Raw genomic sequence first — 27,338 nt, forward strand, 5'->3', positions numbered from 1 at the left:
ATGATGTACATTTCTGGTTTAAAAAAATACTAGAATCTGATAAGGTTAAGAAATTTACAGGGAAGGGTAAAATGTAAGTGTTTATCTTAATAGTCAAGGATAACTAGATGAAGACCCTAAACAGAATGTATAACTTTTAAACCAGCAGATGGAAGTTCAGTCAACTTACAGAGAAGATAAAAAAGGATGAAGAAACAAGAAAGCATGGCAAATAGAAAAAATTAAATAGAATGTCAAAAATGTCCCACCGTTATCAAATGATGAATATAATTATTATGAATGTAAAGTTTCAACCCACCATTTAAAGAGAGGACTTTTCAGACTGCATTAAAGAAATTCACCAATATGTTGCCTACAAGAGGCATATTTAAACAATCATATTCAGAAGGTTTGAAAATAAAGTGATAGAGAATGCAGATGGATAAATACAAATCTGAAGTAAACTGGCATAGCAATTTTAATATCAGACAACATAGAATTTAAGAGTAAAATCATATAAGTCAAAGAGGGATATTAAGAGAAAAAAAACACAGTAGGTCAAGATGTTACAAGTGGTATCAATAATCACAATGGGGAAAGGATAGTCTCTTTAACAAATAGTGCTCAGAAAACTGAACATCCACAGGCAAAAAAATGAAATTGGACACTTAAACCATACACAAAATCAACTCAAAACGGTCTAAGACTTAAAACATGAGACTTGAACTAAAACTCCTAGAAGAAAACAGGGAAAATCTTCATGATATTGATTGTGGCAATACATTAATGGCTACAACATCAAAAGTACAGACAACAAAAGAAAAAATAGACAAGTGGGACTACAACAAACTAAAAAACTTCGGCTCAGCAAAGACAACAATCAGCAGAGTGAAAGGGCAGCCTACAGAATGGGAGAAAATATTTGCAAACCTTATATCAGAAAGGGAGTTAATTTGCAAAATATATACGTGCTCCCACAACTCAAAGGAAAAACACTAACTGATTTTTTAAATGTGCAAAGGACTTGAATATACATTTCTCCAAAGAAAGCATACAAATGGCCAATAATAGGTTTATGAAAAAATATTCAGTGTCACTGATCACGAGGGAAATGCAAATCACAACCACAATGAAATATCACCTCACGCCTGTTAGGATGACTATTATTAAAAAAACAAAAGGAAAGTATTCATGAGGGTGTAGAGAAAAGGGAAGACTTGTACCCTCTTGGTGGGAATGTAAAATGGAACAAGTGACATGGATAACAATATAGAAGTTTCTCAAAAAAATCAAAAATAGAACTACCACATGATTCAGCAATTCCACTCCTGGGTATTTATCCAAAAAAATTGAAATTAGGACCTTGAAGAGTTATCTGCACCCCTATGTTCGTTGCAGCACTATTCATAATAGCCAAGACATGGAAATAACCTTAATGTCCAATGACGGATGAATGGATAAAGAAAATGTGAATACATACAATGGAATGTTATTTAGCCTTAAAAAAGAAAGTTCTTCAATATGTGACAACATAGATGAACAAGTAATTTATGTAGAAATTCTGCATTAAAGGAGGTGGAGCGTAACTCCCCACTCCTTAAATGTGAGCCGCACATAGTGACTTTGTCCAAAGAGTGCTGGAGAGGGCAAAGAATAACTCTATGGTGGAGAAAACCAACAAACACACCTTCAGCCAGGTGATCAAATTTGCTATCAATAGTCATGAATCATGTTGATATGAAGTGATGAAAATGTCACTTTACTCCACAACACGCATAACCCCTGACTAAGGAGGCAAATTTCAGTAGAGGGACACCCTGCAATACACCTGTCCAGTTATTCCTCAAAACTGCCAAGGTCATCGAAAACAAGGAAAAAGTCTGAGAAACTGTCACAGTCGAGGAGCCTAAAGAGACATGAGAATAAATGTAACGTGGTGTCCTGGATGGGATCCCGGAACAGAAAAAAAAGGCATTAGGTTAAAAACTAAGGAGAGCCGAATATACTATTTGGTTAATGATAATGTAGCAATATTGGTTTATTAATTGTAACAAATACAGCATACTTGTGTAAGGTGTTAATTACATGGGAAGCCATGTGCTGGAGTGTATGGGCAGTCTGTACTATCTTATCAATTTTTCTGTAAATCTAAAGCTGTTTCTGAAAGGTAAAGTCTATTAGAGAAAACAGCAAATGAGAGAATTACTGAGAGGAGCAAAGAAGTCAAAAATTTACTCTGGAAATTTTAACATATTCAAGGAACTGAGAGATAAAGAATTAACAAACAAAAACATGAACAATAAAAAGAGAATGTGCATTCTTTGATGAGCACACATGGCATATTCATAAAAGGGGTCATTCTCTAAATGCTTGCACAGCTGAGGGTCACCTCCATCCCACCTCCTCCTGTGTGTTCTCCTCTCCTGAGTGACTTCACCCGGTTCTGGTTGTCTTTAAATAGCAGCCATTTGCTGATGCTGTTCAGGTTGGGAGGATCTCTCCTAAACTCCAGATCTTGTACACCTGTTGCCAATTTAATATCTAAAAGACATTCTTGAACTTGGCATGTCCCCAAACCAAACATCTCCTTTCCCCCACTGCCCCTAGTTGACAACCCCATCCTTGCAATCCTTCAGGCAAAAAGCAAAACAAAATAAAGCATAAAACAAGCAAATGGAAACCTCTTTACCTTATGTGCCCTACTAAATGCTGTTGGCCCTCACTTCATATTATCAATGGCATACTGGGGTTTAACAACCAAAGTGGATTTTTTTTCTTTTTAACATCCCTATTGATCTTGTATCCTGCATCTGTGCCAAATTTAATTACTAGTTCTAGTTGTGTAAATTTGTTGGAATTTTCTGTGTGGCCAATCATGTTGCCTGTAAACAGAGACATTTTTTGTTATTTCTTTTCCTGTTATTATGACTTCTTTCCCCCTTTTTCTTGTCTTACTGCACTGGCTAGTTCTTCCAGTAAGATGTTGAATAAAGTGGTGAGAGGGAATATCCATGTCTTCTTAACTGTCATAGGGATAAAGCATTCATGTTTTTACTGAATGATGTTAGTTACAGGTTTTATGTAGATGCCTCTTACCAGATTAAGAAAGATGCCTTCTACTCCTAGTTTGCTGAAAGTTTTTATCCTGAATTAATGTTGAAACTTATCCAATGCTGTTTCTACATCAGTTGAGATAAGCATTTGTATTTCCTTCTTTAGTCTGTTAATGGTGAATTACTTTGATTTTTGAATGTGGAAGCAGCCTCCCATTCTTGGGATAAACTCACTTGTTAGATATATATTATCCTTTTTATATTTTTCTGGGTTTGATTAGCTAATATTTTATAGGAGATATTTGTATCTTTGTACATGAGGAATACTGTTCCTCTTCTTAGTTTTCTATTCTTATAATGACTTTGTCTCGTTTTAATATTAGGGTAATGCTGACCTCATAAGATGCGTTTGGAAGTGTAGTCTTCCTTACCATTTTCTAGAAGAGATTTTGTAGAATTGGTATCATTTTTCTTAAAGTTCTGGTAGAACTCATCTGAGACAAAGCTTTTCTTTGTTGGAAGGTTTAACTGTGAATTTAATATTTTTTATAGATATGTGCTATTCCAGTTATCTGCTTATTTCTTGAGCAAGTATTAGCGTTTTGTGTCTTTGAAGGAATTGGCTCGTTCCATCCAGGTTCTTGAATTTATGAGCATAGAGTTGTTTACAGTAGTCCCACATCATTCTTTTAATAACCCTGTGGGATCTGTATAATAGTCTTCACCTTTCATTTCTGATATTAGTAATTTGTTTCTTCTCTCAGTTTCTTGGTTAGTCTGGCTAGAGTTTTATTAATTTTTTGATTTTTTTTAAGAAAAGGAACAGCTTTTAGTTTCACTGATTTTTCTCTATTGCTTTTCTATCTCCAGTTTCACTGATTTCTGCTTTTTATTATTTCCTTCTGTTTGCTTGCTAAGGTTTAATTTAATTATTTCCTAGTCTCTTGAAGAGGAAGATTACTTATTTGTGACATTTATTCTTCTTTAAAATAAAAATTTATGCTATAAATTTCTCTCCAAGCACTGCTTAAGTTTTTTTTTGTTTTTGTTTTTGTTTTTTTGCGGTACGCGGGCCTCTCACTGTTGTGGCCTCTCCCGTTGCGGAGCACAGGCTCCGGACGCGCAGGCTCAGCGGCCACGGCTCACGGGCCCAGCCGCTCCGCGGCATGTGGGATCTTCCCGGACCGGGGCACGAAACCGCATCCCCTGCAGCGGCAGGCGGACTCAACCACTGCACCACCAGGGAAGCCCTGCTTAAGTTTTATACAATAAACTTTGATAGGGTTAATATTTATTTTCTATGAGTTAAAAATATTTTCGAATTTCATAAAATACCATCTTTGACTTACGGGTTATGAAGAGCTGTCTTTGTTAAATTTTTACATATATTTAAGGACTTTCCAGATAGCTTTCTGTTACTGATTCACAGTATAATTGAATTATTTTCCAAGAACTTAATTTTGTATGATTTCTGTTCTTTCAGATTTGTTAAGATGTAGAATATGGTCTATCTTGATGAATGTTTCATGTATACTTGAAAATAATGTACCGTCTGCTATTGTTGGCTCGACTGTTCTATAAATATCAATTAGATCAAACTGGTTTCTAGACTTAATCAGCTCCTCTATATCTTAGTGATTTTCTGTCTACTTGTTCCATCAATTACTAAAAGTGTTACGGTATCTAATTATTATTGAGAGTTTGTGTACTTCTACTTTCAAATCCAGAAATTTTTGCTTCATACACTTTGAAACTCTGTAGTTAGTTGAAACTCTGTTGCATGCACTAGTATGGAATTATGTTTCACAGAAGATTGATTTCTTTATAATTATTAATGTTTGTACTGGATAACCCTCCTGGTTCTGAAGTACACTTTGTGTGATACTAATATAGCCACTTCAGCTTTCATTTGATATATGTTTGCATGGTTTATCTTTCCCCATAATTTTACTTTTAACCTATCTATATTTTTATATTTAAAGTGGATTTCTTGTAGATGGTATATAGTTGAAACTTTCCTTTTTACCCAATCTGACAATCTCTTACTTAACTTATATGTTCAACAGTCATATTTAATGTAATTATTGATATAATTGGTTTAAAATATATCTTCTTGGTAGCTGTTATCAATTTGTTACATCTTCTCTTTTCCCCCCTATTTTTCTGCCTTCTCTTGGGTTAAACATTTATTGTTATTCTATTTTATCCCAAATCTTAACTTATTATTTATACCTCTTGTTAAATTTTTTAGTGGTTGCTGTAGGGTTTACAAGATATAACTTTAACTAGAGTCTACTTTCAAATACTACTATACTACTTAATGTTTAGTTAAGGACTTTAAGAAACTTAAACAATAGATTCCCAATTCCTCCTTCTCAAACTTTGAGCTATTGATGTCACACATGTTAGATTTATCTTTGCTGTAAACACACAATACATTGCAACCATTTTTGCTCTAAACAATGACTTATCTTTTAGAGCTATCAAAAAATAAGAAAGAAGAATTTTATTTTACTTTTGTTTATTCCATTTCTAGTCCTATTCATTTCCTTATGTAGATTCAAGTTTCTATTTGATTTCATATTCCTTCTAACTAAAGAACTTCCTTTACCATTCCTTTTAGAGTAAGTTTGCTAGTAATGAATTCTTTCAGTATTTGTCTGAGAAAGTATTTCTCTTTCTTTTTTTCTCTACTTCATTAAAAGTATTTTTTCACTGGTATAGATCCTGGGTAAACTTATTCTTAGTAAGTAAACCATTTTTCTTTCAGTACCCTAAAAATATCCCTTTATTATATTATAGTTTGCATGGTTTCTGGCAGGAAATGACTCAATTCTCATTTGTGTTTTGCATGTGTAATTCCCCCCCCAACCACCAAGATGTTCTCTTTATCTTTTGTCTTCGGAAGTTGACTAATGTTCTTATATGTGATTTTTACATATTTATTTTGCTTGATATTCTCTGATACTCTTTGATCTGTGGCTTAGCATCAGTTATTCTAGAATATTCTAAGCCATTATTTAAAAAAATTTTTGTTTTGCCCCATTATCTCTGTCTTATCCTTGTTAGACTAGTGAGCTATTTGATATCATTCCACAGTTCTTGAATGCTCTGTCCTGTTTATTTATTTATTTTTTTAATTGAAGTATAGTTGATTTACAATGTTGTGTTAATTTCTGCTGTACAGCAAAGTGAATCCGTTTTTTATATATATATATATTTTTTCAAGATAAAAAAGGATACTATATAATGATAAAAGGATCAGTCATGTTTTTATTTTCACACTATTTTTTTAGCTTCAGTTTGGATAATTTCTAATGACTTGTCTTCCACTTTACTGATTCTATCTTAGTGTATGTCAACCCTACTCATGAACCCACTGATACCATTCATCTCTGTTAGTGCATTTTTCATTTCTAGTATTTCCATTTAATGATTTCTTATAGTTTTTGAGTCTATACTGAAATTTCCCATCGATCATGCAGATTTTACTCCTCTTATATTAGATCCTTTAGCTTACTAATCAAAATTAATCAGAATTAATATTAATCATTTTATTTGACATATTAATCATAACATTTAAATTACCACTAATTTCCAACATCAGTGTCATATCTGTCTGATTGCTTTGTCTCTCAGCAGTATGTGGTTTTGTCTTGCCTTTTTTTACATCTCATGATTTTTTGTCAAAAATGAGACATCATGTATTGGATAATAGCAACTGAGTTTTTACACTTAAGAAAGGACATGATGCCTTTCCTTCTGCTAGGTCATTTTACCCCCGCTAATTCTTTTTTTTTTTTTTTTTTTTGCGGTACGTGGGCCTCTCACTGTTGTGGCCTCTCCCGTTGCAGAGCTTGGGCTCTGGACGTGCAGGCTCAGCGGCCATGGCTCACAGGCCCAGCCACTCCACGGCATGTGGGATCCTCCCAGACCGGGGCACAAACCTGTGTCTCCTGCATTGGCAGGCGGACTCTCAACCACTGCGCCACCAGGGAAGCCCCCCTGCTAATTCTTTAATGTGCATGTTTAAATTAATCCAGCCAGGAGTTGGAAAGTTTTCCAGGTTTGCTGTTACTATCTTTACCCTCGATGCCCCACAGGCTTTAAATTCCTTTGATGAGGGCTTCCCTGGTGGCACAGTGGTTGAGAGTCCTGCCGATGCAGGGGACGCAGGTTCGTGCCCCGGTCCGGGAGGATCCCTCATGCCACGGAGTGGCTGGGCCCATAAGCCATGGCCACTGAGCCTGCGTGTCTGGAGCCTGTGCTCCGCAACGGGAGAGGTCACAGCAGTGAGAGGCCTGCGTACCGCAAAAAAAAAAAAAAAAAAAAAATTCCTTTGATGATACTTTATCTTTCAGGTGGGGGCTGGTTTGCCAGGAGGTTTTCTTTAATATCTGCTTCATCCTCCAGCTTTAGGTCTTTCCTTTGCACTGTACCTCAGATAATGCCTGTTTCCATACTCTTTCAATTATTCTAGAAGTACTCTATTGTTACTTTTACAATTTATGCTTGTTAGCCTGGTATTCTGACTCTGTCTCAGTCATAGTCAGGTGCTGTGTCTGTTGGTCTCAGGTACAACCTTCCCAGTACTTTGCTCCATCCCTCAACTGTGGTTCTAGATCCAGCACACATTCCTTATCTTTCCCCAAAGATAGAGGGTTTTTTTTTTTTTCCAGACTGCAACACCACTGCCCTCAGGGTGAGAGTGTTGGATGTCTTTCACTAGAGAGATTATACATTTTTTTTCCCCCACAGGAGAGACAAGGCAGAAGATTTGGGTTGGATCTGAGTTTCTCCCACAGTGGCTGCTATTTGACTCTCCTCAGCCTGCACCATGAGGGATGCTTTCTTGGGACTCTCACTGGTCATTTCTTCTGAGAGCATGATGGAGTCTGTGGAGGAGAATTTGAAAAGGAAGCTTGAAACTTTCTATATCTTCATCTTCTATGGCTCCACAGTCTCTCACCAGCCCCTATTCAGCCTCCACTGGTTTCTTAACTATCCTAGCCGAATTATTCTTACCAGTGTCAGGCTTCATCTGCTCCAGGTGAACAAGTATTCAAGTCCCATCTCTTCGTACATGCATCTGTCTCCTTAGATTTTAGCAGGTTGGTTTCTAGCAGCATCTGCTTTCTGATGTGTTCAGGAAACCTTATCAACTTGCAGTTTGTGTGGCTTATTAAATTATTATTATTGTGGTTGTAAGCTTGGGAGTACCGCTCTCCCCAGATTTTTACATCCCAAGTGGAAACTAGAAGTTTCTTGACTCTTTCAAGACAATTTCTAAAATTAGATTTCAACTGGGAAAATAGAATTTTCAGCTGTTGAAGAATTAGGTTCTACAGAGCTAGAAGGTTAGTGCTACTAGTATTTTTTTTTTTTAAATAAGGTTTTTCCACAGGCAAATGTTCTTCTTTTGTCCTTCAAATATAAAGGGCTATAAGACATATTCCATTGCACCATGACAAGACAGAGTAAGACTAATCAACACTTTTTCTTGGCACAAGAAAGCAGAGAAAAGGTCCTTGAAGAAGTGAATACCTTTCCTTATCTAAAAAGATGTCAAATGTTGAAATTCCTCTGATTTTTCCTTGCACCCATTATTCTTTACATTCTCCTGAATGAGCCAATCACATCAAAATTATTATTGAGTAATGTAAAATTTTATGTTGATTTTATGGGGGAGAAAGAGAGGGTTTTCATTACACGTTGCAATTATAGTTACATTATATTGCTCATAGTCTTCATAAATCCATTAGACAACTGTCTTCATGGTCCCTCTTGTTGCCTGCATTTTCTTTAAGCGATGTTAGGATATTCCCTATTAGGTGGAACAATTCTGCTCTGCTCTCATATGTGTGAGCCCCACTGACCACTGTGCTCAAGGATCAAAATGCCCTTTAGTTGTATTTTCCTCTCCCTATTTCTTTGAAGATATTTAAGACTTCTTTTTTTTTTTTTTTTGGTACACAGGCCTCTCACTGTCGTGGCCTCTCCCGTTGCGGAGCACAGGCTCGGGGACGCGCAGGCTCAGCGGCCGTGGCTCACGGGCCCAGCCGCTCCACCGCATGTGGGATCTTCCTGGACCAGGGCACGAACCCGTGTCCCCTGCGTCAGCAGGCAGACTCTCAACCAATGCGCCACCAGGGAAGCCCTAAGATATCTTGTTGATGTATGTTGTCTCTAGTATGCCTTTTGGGTCTTTCCTCAACCTTAAGTAATTTAGTAAAAGATCTTTTCCAAATACACACAGTATTTTTCCCAGGAATAATTCTGGGAAATAACTTTATCCATATTATTACAGATACATGCCAAGAAATAGGAATTTTAGAAGAAAACAAAATGACCTCTTTTACTATCCCATGGGATGTGGCTTACAGAAATGAAGTGGAGGAAATATCCCCTCTCACATGGTGTGCACATACTGACAGCTGGCTCAGTAGCAATGTCTCCTGTTGGGAGTATAAGGACCTGATCTGTGCGTGAGGGTTTGGTAAGTGTCACAGATTTATCCATGAATTATGGCACCTGACAGATGGGGCAGTCTAGTTTAAAATTTATCCTTGTTGTCATCATGACAGGGGATAATTAACTGAAAAATAAATTATATTGTTGCACAGCTGCCCCCCACCCATATTGCACCTTCTCACAAGAGTTTTGGAATATTGGGGGTCCTTGGTACTCTTTTGTACAAAGTCCTTTGTGCTCTTTAGATGAAAAATGTTACAAATACACAAGGTAAAAATAGCTTGGTAAAATGTAACAATTGAGATTCAAGGTTTAACAGCCTTTCCTTCCTCTAATGTCTTGCAAAAGATATAACACTGCATCATTGGCCTGATGACATATCCCAAAGCATTTGAATTTTTTAAAAAAGGTCCTGGGATAACAGAAAGTCATTCTGCATCATCACTTGGGATTGTGATATTTAAAGGTCATCGGAAAAGCATCTTCCTGACACATAACATCAATGGCAACCTCTTGGTATATGAGCTGATGGTACCTTGTTAAAAGCGTTGTGTGACAAATGGAAATAAGAATGTTTGTGTCAAATATTTTCTGCTGCTTGTACAAGTAGAAAAGATAAGGCTCATGGTATTTATTCTTCTGTCTCCTAGTATATGTGAACATTCCTATCAGTTTTATCTTTATAGTGGTATCTCCAGTAGAGATATAATAACCTTGAATGGAGTTTTTAACCACTGAAAAGGTACATTTTACTGTTTGTGGCCAATGTCAGAAATAATAATGATATATACATCTGGCACTACAGTGACAAAAAGTTTTAAAATAAAAAAAAAAAGTAGCTGCATGGGATCATATGAAATTATGTCTCCCCATGGGCCTCTGGATGATATGGCATTGCCTTTGTTAAAATCATCTGTAAATAGTTTTATTTTTATGAAATGATAAGTGATAAGAAATTTTAGGTGATTTTTAAATCTAAGAGTGTCAGAAATATATCAAAGGAAAGGGGAAATTGCTATAGAAATTAGGATAAGTTGAAAGGTAAACAGTTTCAGTGTGTCTTCCCTGAGCAAAATTTTACTTTTTGTAGGTTCTGCTTTACATATAATATAGTCTATTTCTCCAGATAAAATTGGGTTTGAATGGAAGGTTGCGAGAGCTTGGATTCCACAAGGACCATCAGACAGGGACAAATTAAAATACAGTTTGTCTCCCTGATGCAAAATTTCCCAATAAGTAAGTCATATAACCTCTCTGTATTGAAAATAATTTGCAATATGAATTTGCATTTAGATTAGGTTTTGATCGTTAAGGACAGTTCTGGTTTTGAAAACTTTGCAGTTCAATTAGAATCCAAAATATTTTTAAATATCTCATGATCCTATACTAGGTATCAAACTATTTGACACTTTCCTTAATATATTATTTTTTCTATTATTCATTATTCTGTCAATATAGATTGTGAAACTGACTGAAATCGTCTAGGCCCTGTGTAGTACCCTCAAAAAGTTTAATTGAAGGAACTATTTTGAGGGGTGTGAGCAGTGTTAGGGAAACAATTGATTGAGAACCTTGTGCAAAGCTACTGCCACTTCTAGGCTGGAAGGCACAGCCATGAGGGAGAGAGCTTGGAGCTGTGGAGGAGGGACATCCCCTCCATCAGGAGCTGTAAGCCTGGTGCTTGGCTACTGCCAGAACCACAGTCAGGAAGAGATGGGGAAGGGGGATAATTTCTCCAACTTTGATTTCCCTTCCACTTTCTCTTGGTCCAGACCAACTGAAAGCCACAGAACTAGGGAGCCTGAGTAATGTAATCCATAGAGATCAACCACCACAAGGCAGAGATGGTGGGAAGTGGATATGAAGGAGGATGGCAATGGATGTTTAAATATATTATCCACATATGAACGATATCTCGTATGTGCATGCTCTCGTGAGTGTGCATGATCATTCTTTTTGTGGTCAACTTGATCTCTCTGGACTTTGACCTCCACATTTCCGATCCTTTGCTCTGCCGCACTTATCCCCCACTCCCAGCGTCATACCCAAGGACTTCTCTTATCCTAATTGCAGGCATTCCAATGCTTAACCACCCTCTCCTATATTTCCAATTTGTTTATTGTAATATGCGCACTGCAAGAGTTCTCTGACCTCATGAAGACCTAAGATCTCATATGACCCCCCCCCACCATGTTCTCTTTCGTCTTCACTTTGCTTAGATTTTATGATCCTCATTATAATCATTTTTTTAAACACCGGAACTCCCTTGTTTACTTTTTCCTTTATTATGATCACCGGGTAAAACCCCAGCCTTTGTTGAACCCAGGCTTCTCCATTACATCTAAACTGACTCATCTGAACACTGCTGAAAAAAATATCACAACCCATGTGACTGGTTTCAGTTTATGGAAATGATTGTAAAATTCAAATAGACACTCAAATAACAAGAAATAACAGCAAAACAAAACCATCAATTATGTATAGAAAGAGCCACACTTTTCTCATATACTGAGACATCCAGCGGCCAGCAGTTGTAGGCTAATTCCAGAATCAAAAATGTCAAGGTGCTAGGTTAAGGTCTCTTGGTCTTTCCAACAGAGTTTTAAGGTGCCGGCAGCAGCTTCAAGCACCACAGTACAGTTGACACAGATTCACAGGCCAGCCACAGGAGGTTCTGTTGCAAAGAGCACTTCTCCTCATGTAACCCTTCTCTTATTAGAAAGAAAATTCTTTCGCAGAAGATACCCCCTTATAACACATGAGCTCATGCCCATCCCTAGATCAGGGGCTGGGTCCACCTTCCCAGAAATCAAGACATCTCTGCCTGACTCCCAAACATAAAGGTGTGTTCTGTTAGTGAGGGTGAAGCGTGTGGGAATGACTTGTGTGGGGAAACACGTAGTCAGGCAAGCAGCTTCTGGTGTAAATATATCATAGTCCTTTCCTTGTGGGACTGACACACGTATGCACCCTCATATTCAGACCCACAGTGGCTAAGTTTTGGTCGTGTGTAATAGCTGTAGCAAGGAGTGAGACTAAGGAATTCTGAGAAATCATGACAGTCATTATTTAATCAGCACCCACTTTTTGTTCTAGGTGCCGTAGGAGAGAAGGAGAAAGTCTTTCATAGTTAGGATTTGACTCCAGAATTGTCTTTCAGTGTGGTCTTACAGTTTGTAAGTCTAAATATTGCTTGAGCGTATATGAAATTCATTTGCTGATAAATACTATTGATTTTTTTTTTTTTTTTTTTTTTTTTTGCGGTCCGCGGGCCTCTCACTGTTGTGGCCTCTCCCGTTGTGGAGCACAGGCTCTGGACGCGCAGGCTCAGCGGCCATGGCTCACGGGCCCAGCCACTCCGCGGCATGTGAGATCCTCCCGGACCGGGGCACGAACCCATGTCCCCTGCATCGGCAGGAGGACTCTCAACCACTGCGCCACCAGGGAAGCCCAATACTATTGATTTTTAATGAGGTTTGGCTAGTTCATTTAAGGTACAATTAGTAGATGTATATAGAAAAGTTCCAAATTGAACCTCCACGAATGCATTTACTAATTGTTAGTGCCTGCTATAGAGAGTAGCTAGCATCTAATTACTTGCTACAATGTACGTGTTATTTTATCTATCTAGTATAATAAGACTGTGAGTTACTTTGTTAAAATTGATGATATTTGAAGAGGACCCAGAATTTCTTTAAATTTCAGTGGTGAGAGTTACTCATCCATGTTTAGTGGCAAGTGAATTTCACTGGCATAAGTCTTTGCTAAATATCTCCAATGCCACCACCTGTTACGGATTTGAAGCTAAGTCCAAAGAAAATGCTAATTTCCTCAAAGGAGCCTCAGTCAAGGGGAACAGATCAGGTACTAGTACAGTACCAAAGTGGTATCAAAATTCAAACTTGTTTTGAATTCTCACAGTAAGTGAATATCAAATAAATGTTACTTCCTCTCTTGGCAAAGATTTGTAACCCATAATTACATTGATACATGTGCTGTGTCAGTGGCAGCAGTGAAATTCATAGTATTTTTATGTGAAATGCACTGTTATATTGCGTTAATTCACATTTAATGTGTACAGAGTAATAACCATAAAGTTTGATAACCAAAGTTATATATTTTCTTCAAATCATTCATTTAGAGAGCTTTCAAAAGAGTCTGAGTAAATTAAAATATCAGTCAGTTTACCTGCAGGATATAGAGCAAAAGCAGAAAGCAGTATCATATCTTTTATAAGCCACCTGTTCCTCCCCATATAATGTTCTTACTTCTGGCTGATAAAATACAATAGTCATAACTTTGTACGTATTTTTTTAACTAGGGTACACAAAACAAAGGTTTCTGGAGAGAAGGAAAACATACCTCCATCAGTAAAATTGCATTACTCCCATGATTACAAGTGGAGGGTTGAAGGTAATAGAAAGCAGTGAAGGTCCCAAAGCCCCTTCTTGGTAATGAGCTGCAGAAAGGTGGCAGGAGAAGTGGAGGCCCAGGGGATGTTGAGAAATTACAAATGAGCAGGTACCCAGAAAACAGAACAAGAATGAAAAATCTTTGTCATATCAAGGACCAGAACAATAAGACACAGCAGGATATAATGTTCCAAAATCCGTGAAAGAGGAAACAAAGAAATGGCCAATTTAAACTTGGTGAACACAAAAGGGTTCTAGCAGTACAGGAGGCTGCTCGTACCTTTTTCTTCTTCTTAATCTTCTCAGACTTGAACGTTCTTGCTGTTCACTACTCTGCTCTAGTATACATATAAAAGTTGTTACAAATTAAGGCAAACCTCAAGACCCAATATACTGTATCCTTCAAGAAGGCACTCATGACAACTACAACACCTGCTGTTTCTTAGTTGAATTCTTATTGCCTCCATATCACTTACACAGTTTTTTTCATTAATTCATACTTCATTCATTCAACATTTAAGAAGCACTTTCCATGGGTTGAATGTGGCTATAGTTTATTACTGTATCATGTTCTAATTAAGACATGTGTAATAGTAACATATCTACAATTGGATATTTTGTCATTGCTTAAAGTCATTTTTAAAAATACAAATCATACACACATCATTAAAAAAAAATTTAACCGAAAAGAAAGGTTCAACACAAAGAGTAAATCCTCTTTCCTTGCTACAACTTTAATCTCCCTCACCAAAATATTCACTTATTTTCTTGAGAGTTCATTAAGAAAAACAAAATACACATATTTGCATATGCTTTTCTAAAAGTATACTTAAAAATCTAAAGAGATGGAATCTATACACATACATAGGCACACACATAATGTATATACATACACATAAACACACACGCAGAGGCTGCTCTGTACATTGCATTTTCCTCTTAACTCTGTCTTGAAAGGTGACTGCATTAAAGCATCATGGTCTTGAGTTGGTCTCCATCACCAGTCCAAGTCCCCTCCTTCCTAGGTTCATAGCCAGACTACATTTCCGACACTTGTTAACAGTTAGGTGTGACCTAACCAGAGTGAGTTCTAACCAGTGTATGGGAATGGTAGGGATGTGTGCCCCTTCCATATTTAGTCCATAAAAATATCCATGCCTGATTCTTTCCCCATTTTCTATCTGCCACCTGGATGTTAATGACCAAGGTGACCAGGAAAGCCAGGTGTTGAGAGCAGCAGAGCCTCTATCAGGCTGGATGTCTGAAAGAATGCAAGGAACAGTCTCACCCCAGCCTCCTTCCTTGACCCTGACCAGTGCACTCACATTGGGCTATAACATGAGCAAGAAATAAATTTCATTATGTTAACACACTGAAATTCTGAGAGCGTAGTCAGCAGTTAGTGTTGCCACAAACCTATACACACAGGCAGGAATAACTAGTTGTTGTTTTTAATAAATTTATTTATTTTTGGCTGCATTGGGTCTTTGTTGCTGTGTGCGGGCTTTCTGTAGTTGCAGTGAGCGGGGGCTACTGTTCGTTGCGGTGCGTGGGCTTCTCATTGCGGTGGCTTCTCTTGTTGTGGAGCACGGGCCCTAGGCACATGGGCTTCAGCAGTTGTGGCTCACGGGCTCCAGAGCGCAGGCTCAGTAGTTGTGGCGCACGGACTTAGTTGCGCCGCAGCAGGTGGGATCTTCCCGCACCAGGGCTTGAACCCGTGTCCCCTGCATTGCAGGCAGATTCTTTTTTTTTTTTTTTTTTTTTGCGGTACCCGGGCCTCTCACTGTTGTGGCCTCTCCCGTTGCGGAGCACAGGCTCCGGACGCGCAGGCTCAGCGGCCATGGCTCACGGGCCCAGCCGCTCCGCGGCATGTGGGATCCTCCCGAACCGGGGCATGAACCCGTGTCCCCGGCATCGGCAGGCGGACTCTCAACCACTGCGCCACCAGGGAAGCCCCTAGGCGGATTCTTAACCACTGCGCCACCAGGGAAGCCCTACCTAGTTTTGTTTTACTGTCTGAAGAGCATAGTTCACTTTTGCAAGAACCATTATTCATTTAAGCTACCCCTTGTTGATAGGCATTTAAATTGCTAGCGGTGTTCGTTATTAATGATGTCATGAATAATCTTGTACATATGTCCCTGTTTCTGAGTATCTCCATAGGGTAGTAGATCAAAGGCACTTTTAAAAACTCTGGTACTGTGGAAGCTCTACTAACTTTTCCTTCAGATTGTTTCCTCTAATAGTATTTGAGCATGCTTCCTTCTTCACATCTTCATGGACACTAAGGTATTTCAAAAGTGTTACTTCTTTTTCAATCTAGTTGGTGAAAAATAAATTTCATTACTTGAAACATTGTAAATCAGCTATACTTCAATTTTATTTATTTATTTTAAAAATTTTATTGGAGTAGAGTTGACTTACAATGTTGTGCTAGTTTCAGGTATGCAGCGAAGTGACTCACTTACACATATTCATATATTTATTCTTTTTCACATTCTTTTCTCATATAGGTTATCATATACTTCAGTTTTTAAAAATAAATTTAAAAAAGAAAAAAATTTCAGTGTTTGGATTCTAAAATTTTAAGTGTGATTGTGTGTCTTTTGGTATGATTTTGGCCACTTCATTTCTTTTTCTACAACTTGAAGGCTCATGCCCTTTGCAGATTTCTCTGAAGGGCTATTTGTCTTTCTTGTATTGATGTGTAACAGAACTATAAGCTGCTTGAGAGATCTCATCAGATGTTTCTTGGCTTAACTCTCAGTACAGGAGCTAAACACATTTGAGCAGTTTTTGCATAATTAGAAATATTTACAGTCCTGCACTTCTTGCCATAGCTGTATCAACCTCTGCATTCAATGGAAGAAGAAATAGAGGCTAAAGGAGTTAAATGGCTTGCCAGTGTCAAATAACCACTAGGTGGTGGAGCTGGATAAGGACCCAGAGTCTCCAGCATGAGATCCTGTGCTTTTTCTAGAACATCATTGACTTTTATATAGAGTGTTTTTTCTGTATGCACCTACTAGATTTCTAAACCAAAAGTGCCCCATATAATCATCATCATCATCATCATCATCATCATCATCATTATCCATCATCTATCACTCATCATTAATTATCAACAAATATCCACAGGTGAATGCTGCTAGCAACCAAGTAAAATGGCTGACAAGGGCATTCTTTACAGGTACCTATGGAAGACACTTCTTAAAAAAACATCTCTATTGGAGTATAATTGCTTTACAATGGTGTGTTAGTTTCTGCTGTATAACAAAGTGAATCAGCTATACGTATACATATATCCCCCCATATCCCCTCCCTCTTGCGCCTCCCTCCCTCCCACCCTCCCTATCCCACCCCGCTAGGTAGTCACCAAGCACCGAGCTGATCTCACTGTGCTATGCAGCTGCTTCCCACTAGCTATCTGTTTTACGTTTGGTAGTGTATAATATGTCCATGCCACTCTGTCTCACTTCGTCCCAGCTTACCCTTCCCCCTCCCCGTGTCTTCAAGTCCATTCTCTACATCTCTGTCTTTATTCCTGTCCTGCCCCTAGGTTCAACAGAACCTTTTCTTTTTTTTTTTTAGATTACATATATATGTGTTAGCATACGGTATTTGTTTTTCCCTTTCTGACTTACTTGACTCTGTATGACAGACTCTAGGTCCATCCACCTCACAACAAATAACTCAATTTTGTATCTTTTTAAGGCTGAGAAATGTTCCTTTCCATATATGTGCCACATCTTCTTTATCCATTCATCTGTTGATGGACGCTTAGGTTGCTTCCATGTCCTGGCTATTGTAAATAGTGCTGCAATGAATATTGTGGTACATGACTCTTTTTGAATTATGCTTTTCTCAGGGTATATGCCCAGTAGTGGAATTGCTGGGTCATATGGTAGTTCTATTTTAAGGTTTTTAAGGAAGCTCCATACTGTTCTCCATAGTGGCTGTATCAATTTACATTCCCACCGGCAGTGCAAGAGGGTTCCCTTTTCTCCACACCCTCTCCAGTGTTTATTGTTGTAGATTTTTTGGTGATGGCCAGTCTGACCAGTGTGAGGTGATACCTCATTGTAGTTTGGATTTGCATTTCTCTAATGATGAGTGATGCTGAGCATCCTTTCATGTGTTTGTTGGCAATCTGTATATCTTTTCTGGAGAATTGTCTATTCAGGTCTTCTGCCCATTTTTGGATTGGGTTGTTTCTTTTTTTGATATTGAGCTGCATGAACTGCTTGTATATTTTGGAGAATAATCCTTTGTCAGTTGCTTCATTTGCAAATATTTTCTTCCATTCTGAGGGTTGTCTTTTCATCTTGTTTATGGTTTCCTTGGCTGTGCAAAAGCTTTGAAGTTTCATTAGGTCCCATTTGTTTATTTTTCTTTTATTTCCATTTCTCTAGGAGGTGGGTCAAAAAGGATCTTGTTATAATTTCTGTCATAGACTGTACTGCCTATGTTTTCCTCTAAGCATTTTATACTATCTGGCCTTACATTAAGGTCTTTAATCCATTTTCAGTTTATTTTTGTGTATGGTGTTAGGGAGTGCTCTAATTTCATTCTTTTACATGTAGCTGTCCAGTTTTCCCAGCACCACTTATTGAAGGCTGTCTTTTCTTCATTGTATATTCTTTCCTCCTTTATCAAAGATAAGGTGACCATATGTGCGTGGATTTATCTCTGGGATTCCTATCCTGTTCCATTGATCTATATCTCTGTTTTTGTGCCAGTATCATGCTGTCTTGATTACTGTAGCTTTGTAGTATAGTCTGAAGTCTGGGAGCCTGATTCCTCCAGCTCCGTTTTTCTTTCTCAAGATTGCTTTGGCTATTCAGGGTCTTTTGTGTTTCCATACAAATTGTGAAATTTTTTGTTCTAGTTCTGTGAAAAATGCCATTGGTAGTTTGATAAGGATTGCACTGAATCTGTAGATTGCTTTGGGTAGTATAGTCATTTACACAATGTTGATTCTTCCAGTCCAAGAACATGGTATATCTCTCCATCTGTTTGTATCATCTTTAATTTTTTTCATCAGTGTCTTACAGTTTTCTGCATACAGGTCTTTTGTCTCCCTAGGTACGTTGATTCCTAGATATTTTATTCATTTTGTTGCAGTGGTAAATGGGAGTGTTACCTTAATTTCTCTTTCAGATTTTTCATCATTAGTGTATAGAAATGTAAGAGATTTCTGTGCATTAATTTTGTATCCTTTAGTTTTCTGGTAGCATCTTTAGGATTCTCTATGTATAGTATCATGTCATCTGCAAACAGTGACAGTTTTACTTCTTTTCTGATTAGGATTCCTTTTATTTCTTTTTCTTCTCTGATTGCTTGGCGAAAACTTCTGAAACTGTGTTGAATAATAGTGGTGAGAGTGGGCAACCTTGTCTTGTTCCTGATCTTAGAGGAAGTGGTTTCAGTTTTTCACCATTGGGAACGATGTTGGCTGTGGTTTTGTCATACATGGTCTTTATTATGTTGAGGTAAGTTCCCTTTATGCCTACTTTCTGGAAAGTTTTTTATCATAAATGGGTGTTGGATTTTGTCAAAAGCTTTTCTGCATCTATTGAGAATATCATATGGCTTTTATCCTTCAATTTGTTAAAATGGTATATCACATTGATTGTTTTGAGTATATTGAAGAATCCTTGCATTCCTAGGATAAACCCCACTTGATCACGGTGTATCATCCTTCTAATGTGCTCTTGGATTAGGTTTGCTAGTATTTTGTTGAGGATTTTTGCATGTATGTTCATCAGTGATGTTGGCCTGTAGTTTTCTTTTTTTGTGACATCTTTGTCTGGTTTTGGTATCAGGGTGATGGTGGCCTCATAGAATGAGTTTGGGAGTGTTCCTCCCTCTGCTATATTTTGGAAGAGTTTGAGAAGGACATATGTTGGCTCTTCTCTAAATGTTTGATAGAATTCGCCTGTGAAGCCATCTGGTCCTGGGCTTTTGTTTGTTGGAAGATTTTTAATCACAGTTTCAATTTCAGTGCTTGTGATTGGTCTGTTTATATTTTCTATTTCTTCCTGGTTCAGTCTCAGGAGGTTGTGCATTTCTAAGAATTTGTCCATTTCTTCCATGTTGTCCATTTTATTGGCATATAGTTGCTAGTAGTAATCTCTCATGATCCTTTGTATTCCTACAGTGTTAGTTGTTGCTTCTCCTTTTTCATTTCTAATTCTATTGATTTGAGTCTTCTCCCTCTTTTTCTTTTTTTTAAATTTTAATAATACATGTTATTTGCCTAATATATCCAAAATATAATATTTTTATGCTTCATTTTTTATGTATTTTTTAACATCTTTATTGGAGTATAATTGCTTTACAATGGTGTGTTAGTTTCTGCTTTACAACAAAATGAATCAGTTATATATATACATATGTTCCCATATCTCTTCCCTCTTGCGTCTCCCTCTCTCCCACCCTCCCTATCCCACCCCTCCAGGCAGTCACAAAGCACCGAGCTGATCTCCCTGTGCTATGCGGCTGCTTCCCACTAGCTATCTACCTTACGTTTGGTAGTGTATATATGTACATGCTCTCTCGCTTTGTCACAGCTTACCCTTCCCCCTCCCCATATCCTCAAGTCCATTCTCTAGTAGGTCTGTGTCTTTATTCCTGTCTTACCCCTAGGTTCTTCATGACATTTTTTTCCTTAAATTCCATATATATGTGTTAGCATACGGTATTTGTCTCTCTCTTTCTGACATACTTCACTCTGTATGACAGACTCTAGGTCTATCCACCTCATTACAAATAGCTCAATTTCGTTTCTTTTTATGGCTGAGTAATATTCCATTGTATATATGTGCCACATCTTCTTTATCCATTCATCCGATGATGGACACTTAGGTTGTTTCCATCTCCGGGCTATTGTAAATAGAGCTGCAATGAACATTTTGGTACATGACTCTTTTTGAATTATGGTTTTCTCAGGGTATATGCCCAGTAGTGGGATTGCTGGGTCATATGGTAGTTCTATTTGTAGTTTTTTAAGGAACCTCCATACTGTTCTCCATAGTGGCTGTACCAATTCACATTCCCACCAGCAGTGCAAGAGTGTTCCCTTTTCTCCACACCCTCTCCAGCATTTATTGTTTCTAGATTTTTTGATGATGGCCATTCTGACTGGTGTGAGATGATATCTCATTGTAGTTTTGATTTGCATTTCTCTAATGATTAATGATGTTGAGCATTCTTTCATGTGTTTGTTGGCAGTCTGTATATCTTCTTTGGAGAAATGTCTATTTAGGTCTTCTGCCCATTTTTGGATTGGGTTGTTTATTTTTTTGTTATTGAGCTGCATGAGCTGCCTGTAAATTTTAGAGATTAATCCTTTGTCAGTTGATTCATTTGCAAATATTTTCTCCCATTCTGAGGGCTGTCTTTTGGTCTTGTTTATGGTTTCCTTTGCTGTGCAAAAGCTTTGAAGTTTCATTAGGTCCCATTTGTTTATTTTGGTTTTTATTTCCATTTCTCTAGGAGGTGGGTCAAAAAGGATCTTGCTGTGATTTATGTCATAGAGTGTCCTGTCTATATTTTCCTCTAAGAGTTTGATAGTTTCTGGCCTTACATTTAGGTCTTTAATCCATTTTGAGCTTATTTTTGTGTATGGTGTTAGTGACTGATCTAATCTCATACTTTTACATGTAGCTGTCCAGTTTTCCCAGCACCACTTATTGAAGAGGCTGTCCTTTCTCCACTGTACATTCCTGCCTCCTTTATCAAAGATAAGGTGACCATATGTGCATGGGTTTATCTCTGGGCTTTCTATCCTGTTCCACTGATCTATCTTTCTGTTTTTGTGCCAGTACCATACTCTCTTGATTACTGTAGCTTTGTAGTATAGTCTGAAGTCAGGCAGCGCGATTGCTCCAGCTCCGTTTTTCTTTCTCAAGATTGCTTTGGCTATTCGGGGTCTTTTGTGTTTCCATACAAATTGTGAAATTTTTTGTTCTAGTTCTGCGAAAAATGCCAGTGGTAGTTTGATGGGGATTGCATTGAATCTGTAGATTGCTTTGGGTAATAGAGTCATTTTCAGAATGTTGATTCTTCCAATCCAAGAACATGGTATATCTCTCCATCTATTTGTATCATCTTTAATTTCTTTCATCAGTGTCTTATAATTTTCTGCATACATGTCTTTTGTCTCCTTTGGTAGGTTTATTCCTTGATATTTTATTCTTATTGTTGCAATGGTAAATGGGAGTGTTTTCTTGATTTCACTTTTGGATTTTTCATCATTAGTGTGTAGGAATGCCAGAGATTTCTGTGCATTAATTTTGTATCCTGCTACTTTACCAAATTCATTGATTAGCTCTAATGGTTTTCTGGTAGCATCTTTAGGATTCTCTATGTATAGTATCATGTCATCTGCAAACAGTGACAGCTTTACTTCTTTTCCAATTTGGATTCCTTTTATTTCCTTTTCTTCTCTGATTGCTGTGGCTAAAACTTCCAAAACTATGTTGAATAAGAGTGGTGAGAGTGGGCAGCCTTGTCATGTTCCTGATCTTAGTGGAAATGCTTTCAGTTTTTCACCATTGAGGACGATGTTGGCTGTGGGTTTGTCATATATGGCCTTTATTATGTTGAGGAAAGTTCCCTCTATGCCTACTTTCTGCAGGGTTTTTATCATAAATGGGTGTTGAATTTTGTCAAAAGCTTTCTTTGCATCTATTGAGATGATCATATGGTTTTTCTCCTTCAATTTGTTAATATGGTGTATCACGCTGATTGATTTGCGTATATTGAAGAATCCTTGCATTCCTGGAATAAACCCCACTTGATCATGTTGCATGATCGGTTTAATGTGCTGTTGGATTCCGTTTGCTAGTATTTTGTTGAGGATTTTTGCATCTATGTTCATCAGTGATATTGGCCTGTAGTTTCCTTTCTTTGTGACATCCTTGTCTGGTTTTGGTATCAGGGTGATGGTGGCCTCGTAGAATGAGTTTGGGAGGGTTCCTCCCTCTGCTATATTTTGGAAGAGTTTGAGAAGGATAGGTGTTAGCTCTTCTCTAAATGTTTGATAGAATTCGCCTGTGAAGCCATCTGGTCCTGGGCTTTTGTTTGTTGGAAGATTTTTAATCACAGTTTCAATTTCAGTGCTTGTGAATGGTCTGTTCATATTTTCTATTTCTTCCTGATTCAGTCTTGACACGTTGTGCATTTCTAAGAATTTGTCCATTTCTTCCAGGTTGTCCATTTTATGGGTGTAGAGTCGATTTCCCCTTTTATGGCTGTTAGCATTTGCCTTATGTATTGAGGTGCTCCTATGTTGGGTGCATAAATATTTACAATTTTTATATCTTCTTCTTAGATTGATCCCTTGATCATTATGTAGTGTCCTTCTTTGTCTCTTCTAATAGTCTTTATTTTAAAGTCTATTTTGTCTGATATGAGAATTGCTGCTCCAGCTTTCTTTTGATTTCCATTTGCATGGAATATCTTTTGTCATCCCCTTAGTTTCAATCTGTATGTGTCCCTAGTTCTGAATTGGTGCTCTTGTTCACAGCATGTACACAGGTCTTGTTTCTATATCCATTCAGCCAGTCTATGGCTTGCTTGGAGCATTTAATCATTTACATTTAAGGTAATTATCAATATGTATGTTTTTATTACCATTTTCTTAATTGCTTTGGGTTTGTGATTGTAGGTCTTTTCCTTCTGTTGTGTTCCTGCCTAGAGAAGTTCTTTTAGCATTTATTGTGAACATGGTTTGGTGGTGCTGAATTCTCTTAGCTTTTGCTTGTCTGTAAAGGTTTGAATTTCTCTATCAAATCTGAATGAGATCCTTACTGGGTACAGTAATCTTGGTTGTAGGTTTTTCCCTTTCATTATTTTAAATATGTCCTGCCACACCCTTCTGGCTTGCAGAGTTTCTGCTGAAAGATCAGCTGTTAACCTGATGGGGATTCCCTTGTATGTTATTTGATGCTTTTCCCTTGCTGCTTTTAATATTTTTTTCTTTGTATTTAATTTTTGATAGGTTGGTTAATATGTGTCTTGGCGTGTTTCTCCTTGGATTTATCCTGTATGGGGCTCTCTGCACTTCCTGGACTTGATTGACTATTTCCTGTCCCATATTAGGGAAGTTTTCAACTCTAATCTCTTCAGATATTTTCTCAGCTCCCTTCTTTTTCTCTTCTTCTTCTGGAACCCCTATAATTCAAATGTTGGTGTGTTTAATGTTGTCCCAGAGGTCTCTGAGACTGTCCTCAATTCTTTTCATGCTTTTTTCTTTATTTTCCTCTGCAGTAGTTATTTACACTATTTTATATTCCAGGTCATTTATCCGTTCTTCTGCCTCAGTTGTTCTGCTATTGATTCCTTCTAGAGAATTTTTCATTTCATTTATTGTGTTGTTCATCATTGTTTGTTTGCTCTTTAGTTCTTCTAGGTCCTTGTTAAATGTTTCTTGTATTTTCTCCATTCTATTTCTGAGATTTTGGATCATCTTTACTATCATTACTCTGAATTCTTTTTCAGGTAGACTGCCTATTTCCTCTCCATTTGTTTGGTCTGGTGGGTTTTTACCTTGCTCCTTCATCTGCTGCATAGTTCTCTGTCTTGTCATTTTGCTTAATGTACTGTGTTTGGGGTCTCCTTTTTGCAGGCTGTAGGTTCGTAGTTTCTGTTGTTTTTGGTGTCTGCCCCCAGTGGGTGAGGTTGGTTCAGTGGCTTTTGTAGGCTTCCTGGTGGAGGGGACTGGTGCCTGTGTTCTGGTGGGTAGGGCTGTATCTTGTCTTTTTGGTGGTCAGTGGTGTGTTGGGGTGTCTGTGAACTTAGTATGATTTTAGGCAGCCTCTATGCTAATGGGTGGGGTTGTGTTCCTGTCTTACTAGTTGTTTGGCCTGGGGCTTCCAGCCGTGGAATTTGCTGGCCATTGGGTGGAGCTGGGTCTTAATGTTGAGACGGAGATCTCTGAGAGAGTTTTCTTCATTTGATGTTACATGGAGCTGGGAGGGCTCTGATGGCCCAGTGTCCTGAACTTGGCTCTCCCACCTCAGATGCTCAGGCCTGACACTTGGCTGGAGCACCAAGACTCTGTCAGCCACACAGCTCAGAAGAAAAGGGATAAAAAAAGAAAGAAAAAATAAATTAAAGAAAATTACAAATTAAAAAAATTATTAAAATAAAAATATTTAATAATTAAAATAAAAAGAAGAGAGCAACCAAACCAATAAACAAATCCACCAATGATAATAAGCACTAAAAACTAAACTAAGATAAACATAAAAATCAGAAACAAATCAGTCACAGACAGCAAACCCCAAGTCTACATTTGCTCCCACGGTCCACCACCTTAATTTTGCGATAATTTCTTGTCTATTCAGGTATTCCACAGATGCAGAGTACATCAAGTTGATTGTGGGGATTTAATCCTCTGCTCCTGAGGCTGCACAGAGAAATTCACCTTTCTCTTCTTTGTTCACACAGCTCCTGGGGTTCAGCTTTAGTTTTGGTCCCACCTCTGAGTGTCACCCTCAAGCATCTGTTCCTGCCCAGACAGGACGGGGTTAGAGCAGTGGCTGATTAGGGGCCTCTGGCTCATTCAGGCCAGAGGGAGGGAGGGGTACGGTAGTCATAATTGGAAAGTGAGGCAAGCCTGTGGTGGCAGAAGCTGCCTTGATGTTGCGGCAGCCTGAGGGGTGCCGTGTGTTCTTCCAGGGAAGCTGTCCCTGGATCACGGGACGCTGGCAGTGGCGGGCTGCACAGGCTCCCGAGAGGGGAGGTGTGGATCGTGATCTGTACTTGCACACAGGCTTCTTGGTGGCTGCAGCAGCAGCGTTAGTGATTCATGCCCATCTCTGGGATCCGAGCAATAGCTGTGGCTCACGCCCATCTCTGGAGCTCGTTTACGCGGTGCTGTGAATCCCCTGTCCTCGCGCACCCCGAAACAATGGTCTCTTGCCTCTTAGGCAGTTCCAGACTTTTTCCCGGACTCCCTCCCAGCTAGCTGTAGCGCACTAGACCCCTTCAGGCTGTGTTCACGCAGCCAACCCCAGTCCTCTCCCTGGGGTCTGACCTCCAAAGCCCGAGCCTCAGCTCCCAGCCCCCACCCATCCCGGCAGGTGAGCAGACAAGCCTCTCAGGCTGGTGAGTGCTGGTCAGCACCAATCTGATTTGCCCTCTGTGCCCCTGTGACTGCACTCTCCTCTGTGCCTCTGAATCTTCCCCCCAACCCACCCCTCATCTCCACCAGTGAAGGGTCTTCCTGGTGTGTGGAAACTTTTCCTCCTTCACAGCTCCCTCCCAGCAGTGCAGGTCCCATCCCTGTTCATTTGTCTCTGTTTTTTCTTTTGCCCTACCCAGGTACGTGGGGAGTTTCTTGCCTTTTGGGAAGTCTGAGGTCTTCTGCCAGCGTTCAGTAGGTGTTCTGTAGGAGTTGTTGTTCCACGTGTAGATGTATTTCTGATGTATCTGTGGGGAGGAAGGTTATCTCCACGTCTTACTCCTCTGCCATCTTGAAGGTCCTCCCCAAGGTATTTAAATGTACAACATGTTCTAAGAAAATGTCCAGCACAGAGTTCTAGGTGAATTTCTAACAGTGCTCACTGGTTGATTCCAGATGTTATAAATATACTTTGTATAAAATGTACTTTGTATACATTTTATGGTAGGTGCTTGTCCTGGAGAAGCTTACATTTTTTTCTGAAGAAAATATGAAGCAAAATTGTGACTAAAATATAATCCAGAACTCCTTTTCTATAGCTCTTTACAGGGTAACATGAAAGCACTCAGAAAGGAGTCAATAATTGCATTTGGAATTTCTGAGCAGGTATACCTGAGAGATGACATTTGATCTGGGTGTTGGCAGTTGAGTAGATTTCCTGCATAGGAAACTTTAGGTTCTTTGCTGAAAACTGAGGTATGATTTAGATCATTAATAATCACCTATATCAGACGAAATGTACTGAGACACGTGAAGATAAATATGGTATGGCCACAGTGTCAGATACTACTTGGCCATATTAGTTCCCAGCATTTAGAATTTAGGAGATGACAGAGTGTTCTATTTATGATTTCCAGAGTATGCAGCATAGAATAGACTCGATGAAAATTTGTTGAATTGAATTGAATGGCTTTCTGAGATTCATATGCACCATTCTCGGGGCTAACCAGAACTTAGCATGATAAGGAGTGCTATGTCATTAGGTACATCTTCTGATGGAACAGAATCAATTTAGAAGGAAAAAACTAAAAGCAAGGATGACATCACAAACCTCCCAGTGGCACTTGTTCTTTTTAGTGGCTCTCAGGAAGTAAGAGTCTCCCCTAACCCTAACCCTAACCGTAACTCCTGTGCCAGGAAATAGATGTTCATTAATGATTTACATTCTCCCTACTTCCCCATTGCCTGTAACGGAAAGTTGTCTGAAAAGGCTCTCCAGCCAGGGGCTAC

Source organism: Lipotes vexillifer, unplaced genomic scaffold (genome assembly GCF_000442215.2).
Source record: "Lipotes vexillifer unplaced genomic scaffold, Lipotes_vexillifer_v1.1 scaffold385, whole genome shotgun sequence".
Lineage (NCBI taxonomy): Eukaryota > Metazoa > Chordata > Mammalia > Artiodactyla > Lipotidae > Lipotes > Lipotes vexillifer.